Source organism: Rhinolophus sinicus, linkage group LG06, assembly GCF_036562045.2.
Source record: "Rhinolophus sinicus isolate RSC01 linkage group LG06, ASM3656204v1, whole genome shotgun sequence".
Classification (NCBI taxonomy): Eukaryota; Metazoa; Chordata; class Mammalia; order Chiroptera; family Rhinolophidae; genus Rhinolophus; species Rhinolophus sinicus.
This window is the reverse complement of record NC_133756.1, coordinates 58,129,982-58,143,168: the sequence shown is the minus strand read 5'-3', so window position 1 is coordinate 58,143,168 and position 13,187 is coordinate 58,129,982. Positions and strand designations below refer to the sequence as shown.

Below are 13,187 nucleotides of genomic sequence, written 5' to 3'. Positions count from 1 at the left end.
AAACATTTAAACATTTTTGACATTCTAAGTTTCAGATCTGAGAGTTCCATTGACTTCTGGCTGTCACCTCTGGCATGACCCACCAATAACTTAAACTCAGTATATCCAGAGACAAACTGTTTGTTCTACTGTAACCTTTTCTTTTGAGTTTTGTACTTCAAAAATTGGTGTTGTCATTCACCTGCTGCCCCCATGCTCTACCAACCACTCATTCCGTATTTAAGTAACGTGCCATGTACTCCAAATATTTTTCTAATCAGTCACCATTTTTCCATTCTTATATCTTCTATCTTCTATCATCTCCAGGCTTGCCTGGTTCAGTCACCTTCTTACTAGGCCATATAGTCTACTGTGGATAACTCTACCCTGCTCCCACTCCCCTAAAATAGATCTCATTGAGTTATTTCCCTTATGGACTAAAGAGCACATTGAAAGCTTTTCTACATTTCCTGTCCCATCTGTATCATTTCCATAATCTTTCCACACCTGGATCGACTGATGTCTTTGATCTGATAGTCTAGTCCTGGTCCAGTTCCTGAGTCAGTTCTGGTTGAGCCAGGGTGAATGTAAGTGTTTTTGATCCCCCACTTACCGCTTTCCGTATCCAATGGGCACTTAAAATTAAGCAATTATCTTAGACCAGAAATTTGGTGGCACGGTGATGTCCTCTGAGTTGCTATATTTCTCCTATTGTCCCAACTAGTATTCAGAGTCAGTTCCCCTTCCTCATGTGTCATCATTTGGTGGCAGTGATTTGCAGTTCTTCCATCCATCTTGTTTTGACCTAGTCTGGGCTTTTGTTAGGGTCCCATAGCCTAAAGTTGGCCAGTTACTCAAGTCAATAATCGAGCCTTTCTTTAAAGCTTCAGCTTGCACTTCAACTTCTTGATAGTTGAGGTGCCTTCCATCTCAATTATTCTTATCAGGACTGCTGATTATGATACCCAGCAACACCTAGGGGATGGTTCTTTGCTCACTGTGTATGTTAGTTTCCTGTGACTACTGTAACAAATGACCACAAACTGGGTGGCTTAAAACAGTGGAAATTCCTGTGTTAATGGGAACGTACTCTCTCCAGAGGCCTTGGGGAGAATCTGTTCCTTGTCTCTTCCAGTTTCTTTCTAGTGGCTGCTGACATTGCTTGGCTTGTGGCTGCATCACTCCATTATCCACCTCCATGGTCATATTCCTTTTCCTCTTCTGTCTGTAGTCAGACCTTCCGCTTCCCTTTAATAAGCACACTTGCGACTGCATTTAGGGCCCAACTGATAATCCAGAATAATCTCTCTGTCTCAAAATCCTTAATTTATTCACACCTGCAAAGTTTTTGCCATAGAAGGTAACATTTAGCTTCCAGAGATTAGGACCTGTTGTATTTGAAGGCCCTTGTTCAGCCTATGGCACTGTTTTCCTCAGCAACTTTGGACCTGTCACTTGTCCTGGAAACACTGGTCCTGACCATTCCTGAGTCACAGTTCAGCTTATAAAGCCTTTTGACAGAACTGCTTCCTATCTATCTACGTCGCCTACACCTAGAGAATTGGCCTCAGCAATACGGTCCGTTTCGCTAGAGTCTGTCTCATGCCAGGGACTGTTACCACCTCCTGGGCTCCAGTTTTTGCCTTCATCTCATACGTTGAGTTATAGAGAAGTATCAAGTCTGTTTTCAAAAATAGCCTGTAGGCTCCCTTCCCTCTCTATCTCCCACAAAGATCTTGCCATTCAGGCCCTCCCAGATTGTCTGTTGTGCTTCACTTGAGTAGGGCACCCTGAGACGTGCCATGAGATATGGGCTGCTGTTTCTGTATCCAGAATGCCTTTTCCCTCCTTATTTGGTGAAGTCATAGTCATTATGCAAGGTCTTGTTCAAGTGTCACATTCTCTGATGCTTTCCTGAACTGTGCCCCTCTCTGCTTTTCCCTGAAGAATTAGTTACTTCTTCCCTCTCTTCTTCCTCAGCATTCTGTTTATACTTGGTTCTCATGCTATGTGTTACTACCTCTCGTATCTACGCGTCCTCACTAGACTTCCAGGAATAGGAGGAGATTATTCATCTTTTTTATTTTAACCTCGCACATGACCCACACTCAGTGCTTGATATAATAATATATAATATAATAAATACGTGTTTAATTGATCAATTTCAAATTTTCCATAATTCACAATATCTTAGGCTATGTGAATATTTAATAATCTCTCAATTTTTTATTAACTCCCAAATAATTTTTTAAGGTGGCCATGTGCCATTCATTTTGGCTTTTGTTTCCAGTACACATAAATTAAAAATACTCTAATTTATGTATTCTACACTTAAATTTTATTCATTGTGAGTGTAGGTTAATTACATTTAACACTCTGTGGAACTAATTTACTTTACTCTAAGACTTTACTAAATGTGAAAACTACCAGTGTAATCTTGTCACTTAATTGTGTTCTTGTAGATCTAGAACTTTAAGCAAGAATTTGGAATTTTATTTGTCAGGATTGCTTCTTTTGATTTAATGGCGATCTGCCAAAACAAGACTTTTTTTTTTCCTTTTCCCTTGATGCTTTGTTTTGTCTGAGTAGGTCTGATTTCAGCGGTTCCCCGCACCCTCCCCCCCCCCACACACACACAACACACACACCTTTTCACTGGCAGCCGGGGACAGAATTGCCCACCATCTCCCTGATCATAAATGTTATTGCCTGTAAGGTATCTAGCCTGTTGCATTACGGGCATCTGTTTCCTATTTCTAGGAGTTTTGTAGAGGGTACTGGTATTTTATTACATTGCATGTCTTATATTTATGAGAAACTCAAAGGGCTTTAAGGATTTTCTTTTTTTGTGTATCTAATCTTCTAACAGCTCTCTGAGGTAGGTAGCCTGAAGTGTTATCTCCATTTGTCAGATGCTATAGGAGAGGCATCACACAACTTGATGTGGCCTCATAACAAATTGGGGGCTGAGTGGAAACTGTCTCCTGTCTTTCAACTTCCATTTCAGCGATTGAGCTGCCAGATGACTTAATTTTAATTTTTAACACCTAGATCCATTTTGCATGAAATATTAGGTTGGTGCAAAAGTAATGGCGGTTTATAAGGTTAAAAATAATTCCCAAAACTGCAATTACTTTTGCACCAACCTAGTATTATTGTCAGCACTCATGGTAGCCAGCGTTCCAAAGTTAGTAGTACTTTTTCTATCTTCTGCATCCTACAGTTCCCTTCTCATTTGTTACACACACACACACACACACACACACACACACACATACACACACACACACACTCTCACGCACATGCACACACGCCGGCTCATGTATAACAAAAATATACTTTGTTATAGAAGCATATAAAGTGTACTTTGTATAATAAAAATATACTTTCTTTCAAAATAATTTATATACAAATTGGGTTCAGGAGACTATATGCATATATGAGATTTAGCTTATTTTATGTATGAGATATTGGCTTATTTTATACGTTTTGACTAACTTTTTTGTCAGTTGAACATACTATATAGATATTAGCTAGAGAAGTGAAAACATTTAAAAATACATACAACCCATGATAGTGAAAAGTGGAAGGAAATAACAAATTCTATAAATTAGACAGCAGGTACTCATTAATAAGTGAAATAAATGTTTTTTACTTAGATCATTCTTCCATGCAAAGGACAGGATCATCAAAGTGAGTTTATACTGTAACTTTAATATACTTTTCCTGAAATGTTTTCTTCTCTCTGAGGACAGTTAATACATTTTTTGAACGTAAAATTTTACTGCAAATGTTAAGTTCTTGATCAGGTTTGCCTGACTATTTAAAGGGAGTGTCTCAAGGGGCTTTATGACTGCAGTATAGGGTGTGTAGCAAGGCCTCTTTCTTCTTCATGACTGCATTTGGAATGCCCCACTCTTTTGCCAAGTGGCATTAATTATACTGTTGCTACTAGGGCGCTAAGAGCTGCCTGGCAGGGAAATCTCCCCCGTTTCTGGAGTCTCCAAGGCACAGTTTCAGTTTATTGCTGTGGAATGGTGGTGAGGCAGCCTCTGACACAGCTGCCATAGGAATCAGCCTTGAGACCTCTGTGTGATTTTCCTAAGCCCTGAGAAAGGATTTAGAGCACCTGGTGGGGTTTGCAAGGCGCCACCCCTCTGCTTTGTCAGCCTCTCCTCCCACCCCCAGTGCTTCTCAGCACCACCCAGCTGCCTGGGTTTTGCCTTGAAACCATTTGGAGTGGCTGGAATAGAGGCCACCCAGAGCTTCTGTGAGCAGCTGTGGCTGCAGGTCTCCCATTGGCTAGAGCAGAGATGGTTCTCACTTATCTACACTGAACACGGGTGGCCGTGATCCCTTAGGATAATGCAATTTCTTAGTCTGGGGGTGGAAGCTATTGTCTTCCTTTCCAGCTTGTTGTTTGAAGTAGTTTTGAAAGGCTTCCGCCTTTTGCTGACTCACAGACACACACATAAAAATCCCTCCCTCCCCTACTCCTTCCCTCCCTTCTTCCCTCCCTCATCCCCTTTTAATGGCTTTTGAAATGACTAAGAAGATAACAAATCTCCTTGCTAGCGGGTAACAGCTTAAAAAGTAAGTAGAAGGAAATGTTCACCCAGGTCCACAATGTCTGCAAACCTTCATCCAGTCTCCCCTCTTTCACTGCTAACTCGATTTCGTTTTCTGTTCCTGCCTCCCATCTTTAAACATTCTGGGCTGAGCCACACGCCTAAATGTAGCTTGTAATTACAGAGGCGTAATTCACACTGGGGGACTGTGCAGATGAAGAAGTTGAAGGGTGCCATTTTTGTTTCCCCGATAGAAATTTGCCCTTTCTAATGAACATGTTATGAAGACGCTTCTTCACCTACCTCTCACTTGTGCTGAACTGTAATTAACATGAATGAAGAACTTGATTGCTGGTGTGTGCACCTGGGCTCTTTGTTGAGTCTCTCTTAGCAGTTGATGGATTTCTAAAGCAGAAAATCAGGCTTATTCACAATAGAAGCTTATAGTTTTAGAAACCGCATGGTTAGGAGTACTGTAATTTTGCAAGATTTGGCAGGCATCAATGAACCCAGTAGCCACAGTGACCAAGACTAAAAATGTAGAAAGTCAGCTTTCCTTCTTAATTACTTTTAAAGCATGTTAGCACAGTCTCAGGGTCAGAACAACAGTTGCGATACTTCATTGTAGTGATATTTTTTTTCTTGCAATAAAATAATGTTCTTGTGGGGTATTTTTTATTATTATTGAGGAAAAATTGAAAGAGTGTGTAGACAGCTTTCTTGGTAGCATTATACATGTCTGATAATTAATAACATGCACTCATGGTGCACTTGAAAATTCCAAATATATTAGATCTCCTATTTTGTGTGGGTCACTACCTGCCCAACTCAGTAAGTCACTTAACTGATAACATGGGCACCTTTCTTAATGATATTTTAGACAAATATCAGGATGCAAAACTAGTCTCTGTTGTCTATTTTATGGTCATCAGCTCATGAAAATACTGCCCAAGGGCTGGTAAACAAAATTTTCTCATGTTTTTACAACACAGCTCCCCTAGGGTCCCTAGGCCTAATTTGTTCTTAATAATTTTACAAAGAGACTCTATTCTTTAGCTCACCATCAATTTCTAGACTGTCTTCAAACAAGCCTTGGCCCGTTCTAGGCAGTAGAAGGTTCGGGAAAATAGATCATTGTCCTTCAGTGGTAGGTATGATATAAGTTTTAGATGGGGTGTGTGTGTTGTGTTGTGTTGTTTGTGTTGGACATAAACATATATATCGCTCCTAATACAAAAATCAGAAACCTTTTAATTTCCCTAAGGCTTGTCTCCAGTGCTTGTGCCTTGAATGCAGATTATAATAAATAGAAGCAGGCTCTGTCTGGAAATGCCGGACATCGCTGCTTCAGTTAGAGCACTTGTTCCAGGCCTCAGGGGATAAAAACAGAGGGCTGTTTTCTAGCTTGCCCTGGAGCCCCTGAGCCTTTGCAGACTGATGTAACTGCCTTTATATGCAGAATCTTGCCTGCAGCCTCCCACACTGTGGGGAGAGAGTCGGGAGGGTGGGAGGAGGGAGATGAATTATTCAGCCTCTGCTAAATGTCAGGCACTGTGCTGGGTGCTGTAGACATTTCACTGAATCTATATCACAACTTGACACGGAAGTGTTTTGTAAATGAGTCAATCAAGAGCTTCAGAGCTCAGATAGTGGGGCCAGACTGCTTGGGTTTGAATCATAACTGTGCCACCTTCAAAGTATGTGACCACCCAGTGCCTCAGTTTCCCTGTTTGTAAAATGGGGATAATAACAGAACCAACTTCAATTGTTTGTTGTTGGGATAAACTGAGAATTGTAAACGGCTTGGAAGAATGCCTGTCATACACTCTAACACCAATCAATGTTTGTTAAATAAAGGGAAGAGAAAGAGGTTAATGAACTTGCCCCATTCATATAAGTAGAGTAAGTAGCTGGGTTAGGATTTGAACCTGCATCTGTTGGCTTTAAAAAGGTGATCTTTTCACCTCACCACCAACCATACTCCTTTTCTTTTCTTCCTAGTTACGTTTCAATAACTAATTTTTGAGTGAGTTCACTTCCTTCCTCCTCACCTTACCTGATCAGAGCGGGTTTCTGGTCCTGGTATCACTCTGGTTTTTACTTTTGCTTCTTCTGATAGGGCATCCTAGGGCCTGTGACTTAGAGATTAAACATTTAAGACTCTCCAGGTAAGCAGGCGGTAAGGGCTCCATTCTCCAAAAGACTTTGCGGTTTAGCTGACCATTTTAGTTGCATGCTTCGTCTTTAAAGATGAACTCAATGGTCCTGTGTTGTTTCTTTATTTTTTTTAATTATTGTTATTTTTTAATTTATTGGGGTGACAATTGTTAGTAAAATTACATAGATTTCAGGTGTACAATTCTGTATTACATCATCTATAAATCCCATTGTGTGTTCACCACCCAGAGTCAGTTCTCCTTCCATCACCATATATTTGATCCCCCTTACCCTCATCTCCCACCCCCCACCCCCCTTGAGAGTGTAATGCTGAGCGAAATAAGTCAGACAGAAAAAGCAGAGAACCATGTGATTTCACTGATATGTGGTATATAAACCAAAACAACAAAAGAACAAGACAAACAAATGAGAAACAGAAACTCAGACACAGACAATAGTTTAGTGGTTGCCAGAGGGTAAGGGGGGGGTTTCTTTATTTTTTAAAATAATTTTTCAATTTGAGTTGACATGCAATATTATATTAATTTCAGGTGTACAACACAGTGATTAGACATTTACATGCTGTATGAAGTAATCACCACGCTAAGTCTAGTACCCATCCCTTTGATGTCTCTTACTGTTACTTTGTGTGTTGGCTCTTTTCCTCCCTCAAAAACAGAAGCACCTTGTGAGTAGAGTCTGTGTCTTACACTTCTCGTTGTCCTCATCCCAAGCGATTGACTCTCTGCGGAGAACATAGGTAGTAGCTCATGGGTGTTTGGATTGAGGAAGGAGAGTGTCATATTAATGGCTTTGTTCTAGCTCTAAACATAAAGTGACATGGGACAGCTTTTTTACCTCTTCATGGTGGCAGGATCAAGAGTTTATAGTCTGGGTTTGGGGATCTTTGACATGTCCTTTGCTTCATCTAGCAATTTCTGCTGGGATTTTTGGTTCTCAGCTTGTCTCCCTCTATCGTAAGTCTCCAAAGGTTGTGGAATTGGCTTGAAATTGTGTGTCTTATGCCAACTTTCCTTCTTTACACTCTCTCTTAAGAAATGCTGCTAAATATGGAGAACGTATTTACATAGTCCTTAGGTGTGATGATGAGGAACATAACATTTGGTCTCCAGTAAGGAAAACATGGAAAGGGGTTTGATTACTCTTGCCTCAGTCCCACCTAACTCACCTACACATGTCCAGTTTATTTTGGACAGGAGTTTTCAATAATGTTAAAATTTATGTAAACTGCAATGGGATTTTTCACTGAGGATGCAGGAGCTTTAAGGGAAGACAACACTATTAATAGAATGTGGATGTGTGTGGTTTATTTTTGTTTTCAAAATGGAAATGTTTCTTTGGGGGTTTTGGCACACTCTTTGATATGTTGAAAGATGAGAAAACATAATTTCGGAAACTCAGCATTTCTACCATATTAGGAAATTTACAGTGCTTCAGATTTCACATTTAATGTTTTAATTGCCTGGTTTGGTAATAGAAGAATTTCAAGCTTCTCTCTTTCATTTAGAGTTACCACCACTCCCCACCCCCCCTTCCAGTGGTGGCCTGTTTCCAGCTTCTACTTCCTGCCCCAGCCCCAGCCCCAGCCCCAGCCTGGACTGAGTATTTGCTCTGAAAAAGTAGTTCATCACATGTCCTTTTGAATCAATGTCATGTTGACTTCTTACATACTTTTTTTGGGGGTATGTGTGGGTGATACCACACATGCAGTTGTTTCCTATGGTGCTTGAAAATATCTTAGAAGTGCAAATACAATTGAGTTGTATTTTTGAAACTTCTAAGTTGTCTTTGAATAGAAGGTGATACTCTGAACACTAGGGAAAGTACAGAGGAAATCAAAGAAAGTGCTACCATCTTGGTCTGAGGGTGGTATTTAAGAGACATACCTATACCTTATAAAAGAGAGAGGGAGGGGAAGAGAGGGAAAGGAAGAAAGGGGGAAAGGTGGAGATGGGTAAGCAGAGTAGAGAAGAGAGAAAAGAGGAGAGTTAGGTTGTATATTCCATGGAATACACAAGTTAAGGCCTTCTGGAAAAATCAAGGCCCAAAATAAAGTTGGCGTATACTCTTCTTGTAAAAACCTTCTTAGGAGAAAACAGTGATAAAAGGACTTTGGAAAGTCGTTTCTTGTGGACAATAAAATGTAATGGGAGCAATCCTATACTTCATCTTAATAGTTATACACAGTCCCAAGGCTTAGAAGGGAAATTTGCTTTTATCTAGGCTCTATCACTAGGCCACTGAGAGTGGGGATTATTTTCACTTTCCATGGACAGCTCTCTCTAGATATTATTTGCAATTAAAATGTGTATTTCACTTTTCAACATCCAAATACAATTTTGAATTATGTGGTAATCCATGCTTATTGTAGAAAATTTGGAAAACACAAAAAGAACTTCAAAAGGAAAAAAAAATAAATCTATAATTATAATGCTAAAGACAATTTGGATCTATTTCTTGTTAGTATTTATTTCTATGTGCTTATGTCTATATTGCTATTTTATATAAGTGGAGTCACTGTATAGATATTTTGAATTATTTCTTCCTGTAACAATAAAATAAAAATGACATTTGATGGGTGTATTGTAATTCTTGTGATTGTATCACAATTTATTTCACAATTTCCTATGGATTTTCTGCTGTACTAATTGTGTTGTTGGTGGTTTATTGTATTAGGTAAAGCAATGCTATAAAAAACATCTTGGGCATGAATAGCTTTTCCATTATCCTGATTATTTTATCAAATTAGTGTTTTGTATGGGGACTACTGAGTCTTTTTAAGGAGCCGCACACATATTGGTAAATTGCTTCCCAAGAAAGTTGTATACTCCCAACACAAACATTTCAGAATTCCCTTCAAGATGCCATTCAGCCAAGACTGACCTCCCTCTTTTTTTTTTTTTAAGACTTCCCTAGTCTGACAGCAAAAATAATATCGGATTTGTTACTTAAATTCATATTTCTTTGTGAATCATTTGTATTGGTGGAAATTTTATTCTTATGTTTATTGGCAATTTGCTTATTGAGTTTTGTAAATTTTCTATGAGCATTTTTGTATTTTTCTGCTGGGATTTTAATCTATGTGACTTCTTTTTTTTAAAATTTTATTTTATTAAATTTATTGGGGTGACAATTGTTAGTAAAATTACATAGATTTCAGGTGTACAATTCTGTATTACATCATGTATAAATCCCATTGTGTGTTCATCACCCAGAGTCAGTTCTCCTTCCATCACCATATATTCGATCCCCCTTCCCCTCATCTCCCACCCCCCATCCCCCACCCCCCTTACCCTCTGGCAACCACCAAACCATTTTCTGTGTCTATGAGTTTCTGTTTCTCATTTGTTTGTCTTGTTCTTTTGTTGCTTTTGGTTTATATACCACATATCAGTGAAATCACGTGGTTCTGTGCTTTTTCTGTCTGACTTATTTCGCTCAGCATTACATATGTGACTTCTTATATATTCATGATATTAATCCTGTTTGTTGTTTGACTTACTTCCTTTTTTACACAGACATTTAAAATGTCATTTTTGACCTGGTGATAAATGTTTATATCATTTCTCTTCTTTTCCTTTAGTTTCCTTCTTCTCTTTCTTTTCACTCTTGCTCTACCGAAATTCTCATCAATTTTTTCTTTTCTATGTAATCTATCTCTCCACTTCTCCAACCTACTTTTTCCAAATTCATGTCCTGCCTCTATTCCAAGCAAGTCTTGCTTCAGCCAGATTTCTCTGCTGTTGCCACATATCTTGCACATTCCACTTCCATCTCTGTGCACGTGTTTCCACCCCTTGACATCATATCTTGCCCTTCTTTCTCTTATCATTTAAGACAGAGTAGCTATGTCACCTCTTTCAGAAAATTTCCTGTCCATACTTCAGCATGCAGTGATCTGTCCTTACACTGTGTACAGTACTCAAGTTTTACTTTTCATGTACTAATTTAAAGCTTTAGTTATACTGTCATCTGTGTATGTTTTGTCACCCTATGTATACCGCCAAGCCTTGTAAACATAGATGCTGTTTTTTCGTTCTCTGCATACCCTCTTTCCACCTGAGTACCCCAAACACCCACCTAGAACAGTTTCCCATGCATGGGAGAACTAACTGAGTACTCAGCAAAATGTTGTTGATTGATCACTCTGGTGGTTCTTTCTTCTATCTGGCTTCCATTTCCTTTTTCTTATTATCATTAATTTTCTTCTTCAGAATAAAGAATCACTTGGTATATTATTTAGGAAACCATGTTCCCTACTTGCTGCTTCCCACTCTGAAACATTATCTTGTGCCCTAATGTGTCATGGTCAACTACCACAGAATCTTGAAGTTCAGAAACTGATTAGCTAATTTTCTCATATCTCTCATGATATATTTTTGTTTTCTTGGCAGAATAGTCAATATTATTTTCTAACTGTTAGTACACATCTTCTCTGCCAACTCCCCATGTTTTATAGCCTAGACTTGGCTCTTATGATGTGTAAGATCCTCCCCACATTTTAGGAAGAGGACTGGGCGTGTGTGTGAAGAATTTAGGGATGAAACACCGAACAGTGAAATATGGGTCCTTAATGTACTGGGAGATTAGGAAGAGAGAGATAGATGTAAGTTACGTTACTCAAGAAAGGTATTATAGATGTGATTGATTATGGATATAGACTTATTGGTGAGATTCACATGGGGCATGGGGAAAGAGAGGGCATTTAACAGTTGGAATAAAATTAAACAAAGGTCCAAGAACTGTTAATAGTAATAGTATTTGGTAGAAATGAACATGGTATATGAGTGGGAAATTGAGGATAATAAGGATATCTAGGACCAAAATGGGCAAGAAGAGCACATAGCTATCTTTCAGAAAGAAATCAATCTATGCTATGAATGAAAGCCGACCATGAATTTCTGTAGCCCCTCGCTTGACCTGTTACATGGTTTTCTTCTTCAGATTCCTGATGGCTGCTATCCCTGTAGTAATTATGCTTCTCAACGCACTTCTCCATTCTTCCCTCTCTTATTTAGCCTCCCTTGAAATGACATTCTACAGAGACTTTTAAAATTTTCACAAAGAATTTCCCAAACACTACGTCATTTGATACTTATAATAACCTTGGACACGCTACATCAGTTGAAAAGTAGGAACCTGGAGTTCAGTGAGGTTAGTAACTCTCTTGAAGCCACAAAACTAACAAACAGCAGAACTGGACCGTCAGGCTTGGGCCCAGATGTGGTCAGTGTCCTTGTAATCAGTCATGCTGTGCCTGCCATTTATGCTCCCTCTATACGTTCATTCACTAGTTGAATGAACTAGTTTTCATTCACCAGTTTTTGGTAAATCTTGATTGACCATCTCCTATGCCCTGGTCTCCAAGTTAAGGCAAAGTTGAACAAGGCACACTTTTTGTTCCTTCTTTGAGTTGGAAGGGATTATAGACAAAAGCTGGCAGTTGGGGTCTTGGGTGATGTTGCCGTGATGGGGAAGCCCGGTGCTGTGGCTGCACCTAAAAGGACTTTCAGGTCGAAATTGCTGCAGGGACTAAGAACTAAGACTTCCTGGAGGAAATGATATCCGAACTGCGATATTGGGAAAAGGTTAAGTGTTGGGTTTTTTTTGGGTTTTTTTTTTTTCAGGAATAAGTAACGTAAAGGGCCAGAGGTGAGAGAGGATAATGATAAATTTGGGGAATTAAGAACAGTTCTATTTGCCTGGAATGTGGAATGTAAATTGGAGAATGGCAGAAGAGGAAACTAACGAGGTCAGATCATGTGTGGTTTTGTAAATCATCAACAGAGATTAGAAATTCTCAGGGCACAATGAAGAACCGTTTGAACCGTTTGGAGCCTGAGTAACATGATCAAGTGTGCAGTGTAGGAAGAGATTCCTCTGATACAATGGGAAGGATGAGCTGCTAAAGTAGAACCAGCAGCAGAGAGAACATAAAATAATTCTCTCTTCTTCAGTCTCTGGCATAACCTGAAGGGATCAAAAGATCTCTTTTAGAGTCAAGTGTTCAGACTACCTTTTTTCCAGCTAGATAACCAAGGCCAACTTTGATTTCATTAAAATTGTACACTTTTTTTCTTTGTCTCTAAGTCATGGGTCTAAGAAAACAAGCTGTTTTTATAAAAACAATATGTATAAATTTTTCTAAAATGTTTAGAATAATGTTTAAGTATCTATCTGTAGCAAATACAATTTTAAAAAATCTTGAAAACACAGAATGTAGCTCAGGAGCTCTTCATTATGGACTGGGTTCACCAATAAGACCACATTGTAAAGTAGAAAGAGCTTGGTGAAAACACAAGTGCTTTTCTGTCAGAGAGTCAGCCCTGGGGTCAGGTTGACCAGTAGAGCTAAACTGTTTGACTAATAGAACTGCTTTTTTTCTACGTAAAGAAAATACTTTTCTCTTGTAGTCCTTTCTACATTGTTCTCATAAGCAACTCCCTTTAGAGAATACTTCTG

General features: G+C 39.1%; 1 long non-coding RNA gene across 3 annotated transcripts in view; it reads left to right on the top strand.

Annotated features, from left to right (window-relative positions):
* Positions 1–13,187, top strand: part of LOC141572137 (uncharacterized) — a 390,849-nt gene that overhangs the window by 271,713 nt on the left and 105,949 nt on the right. The gene's annotated exons all lie outside the window — the stretch shown is intronic.